The following is a 2,500-nucleotide window of genomic DNA, read 5'->3' as shown; positions in this document are numbered from 1 at the left end:
CATACCTGCCTGTGAACAGTCCCACCACAACACCCTGATGGGGAGATGCAGTGATGTAACATAGGCATCTTATGTTAACTATGTAGATCACTCTAGACATGCCTCACATAGAGGACATGCCTTTCGGCCTCTTAAATGTTACTGAGCCATTAAAAAGGCAATCTGCATCCACTGAAACAGCAGATAGCTATGTCCTATTTGTGATTTAGAGACTTCAGAAGTGAATAGGAAACTGTTTGTTCTATTCTGGGGTATTGAGGTTATAAGGAAGGACAGAAAGTGCAGTTTTCAGGGGGCATCATAATTTCTCACCTGTTTACCATAAAACAAATTCATGAGTGTTCCTGGAAACAACTTCCTCTGGAGTCCAAATTCTTCTATAACAACAGTGTTGGGAAATTTGGTGCTGAAAAGAAAACCTTTCAAGAACCTGTAATGGAATGTCAAGATTGGGTCTCAAAACATGTGGTGAATTAGGAAATCTTTTACCATATAATTGTGGCCTATGACTTGTTTATTTTGATAATAGAGCATTCATGATTTACTTGTGTGTTTGTTCCAACACATACTAAACCCGCTGTGTATAACAGGCCATAATGCAGACCAGAATCCTGCTGTATCTAACAGAGGGCCCTCAGTTACGGTGTCCATAAGCATTGGCCATTAACAGCTTTCTATAGAGGCATTAAACTGCTTCAGAATAAGAGTTCCATTCTGTCCCTTTATAAAGCATTCTTGACTTAGTAGATCACTCTAGAATGCATGTACTGTATGTTGTATGTATGTTTTCAAAAACAGTGTTCAGGCTCTTAAAGGTGTAATCCGTGGTTGTAATTCAGTACACCTTCTGTCAAGCGTCACCATCCTCTAATGTCTGCTGTCTGTTCGGCTTGTGCACTCAAAAAGCTAGTGTTTGCACGTGGGCATAGCTCTGTCAATGTGAAACCAAGTGGCTCGTACAAAGCCATGCAATATTCAACCATGTCAACATGTTGCTTAAGGAGCACAGAAGGGAGGGGTGTAGCTTGATTGGTCATTGAGCTCAAATATCTATATAATATATAATTTTTCACCAGATTTGCAGACTTAAGCTTTAAGTTGAAGCTACCCTCCACCAGGCCTGCTGGTTACTAAGAGCCTGTGAGAGTGTTATGTGAGTGGCTGCAAGCTCACTCCATGGTTTCACTCCTGGGTGCACCTCTGTGATTCCGAGGCTCCAGTTTCTGTGAGGCCAATGTGTAAAAATGGAAACTAAGAGACGATAAACACTGTGTGGCTCCAGCTTCCCAGTTGAAAGAACTGACCCATGCTGGCACATAAACATGACGATTCCACAGCACCGACTTCCTCTGCTTTCTCTCTATCTTCACTCCACAGGACTCAATTACTCTACAGAACAACTTGCATGCCTTGCACTGCATGCATATGCGCACATACACACACACACACACATACACACACACACACACATCCACACAAACACACAAACACACACACACACACACACAAACATACATATACACATATACACACATATACACCACACACACTCACACAGACACTCTATACACCATCAACTCATCATCACATGGATGGACGGAAACATCCGACCCTCAAATGAACCTCCGTGCAAAGCACAGGTGACATCATCAGTATGAGACAGCATTCTGTCTACATCTCTATTTGGGTCATCATTAGTCACCGCGTTTGCCAGTGAGCCCTTGCGACCTGTGAAGTGTGCTGTGAAGGAGGTCTCTCCCCCAGACACTCCATCCTCCATGATAAGCCACCAGGCTGACAGCTAACTGACAGGGACAATGACTGCCGGAAAAGCTTTTGTCTGTAGCCCTCTCACTTAACCACTCTAACCTATGGATACCTGACTGGGACAAACCTCACTTTTCCCCTTACAGAACCACTGTTATGGATACCTGACTTGGACATGTCTCACTTGCTCCTTACTAAACCTCTCTAACCTGAGGATGCCACCAGACTAATGGTGCTTTCGGGGTGTCTCGTAAATCTGCCGCCCGAGTTGGAAAGTGTAAATTACCCAGCTTTCTTGTGGCATTTTGGGCAGGCACGCGTAACTTTACCTGGTGCCTTGAGGGTACCCCCGAGGTGGATCTGACCTTACAGCAAACATGGCTGCGCCCATAGTTGAGATGAGATGACATGTATTTTTTTGGCATATGTACTGTGTTGGTCATGGTAATGTTGATGTAATGCTCTTACACACTTGATTACATTGCTGCTTCAATCCGGTCACCAATTCATGCATTGCACGGTCTTGCTGTGCCTGCAATACAATGTAACAATTTGTTTTCCAGCCGTTTAGCTAGAGGCTACATGTAGCACAAAACAATAACAATGACTAGCCTCCTGCTAATGCCCCTTGTGGCTCGAGAGAAAGGCATTCCTAAAGCCACTCATTCCTACATGTTGTACGGGTGGGTGTACGATGATTTACGAGACAACCCGAAAGCACCATAACATCATC

At 44.0% G+C, this 2,500-nt stretch overlaps 1 protein-coding gene across 6 annotated transcripts in view; it reads left to right on the top strand.

Moving 5' to 3' along the window:
- Positions 1-2,500, top strand: part of palld (palladin, cytoskeletal associated protein) — a 95,609-nt gene that overhangs the window by 9,550 nt on the left and 83,559 nt on the right. The gene's annotated exons all lie outside the window — the stretch shown is intronic.

The sequence above is a fragment of the Alosa alosa genome, chromosome 9, assembly GCF_017589495.1.
Source record: "Alosa alosa isolate M-15738 ecotype Scorff River chromosome 9, AALO_Geno_1.1, whole genome shotgun sequence".
NCBI classification, from domain to species: Eukaryota; Metazoa; Chordata; class Actinopteri; order Clupeiformes; family Clupeidae; genus Alosa; species Alosa alosa.
This window is presented reverse-complemented; position numbering and strand designations above follow the sequence as displayed.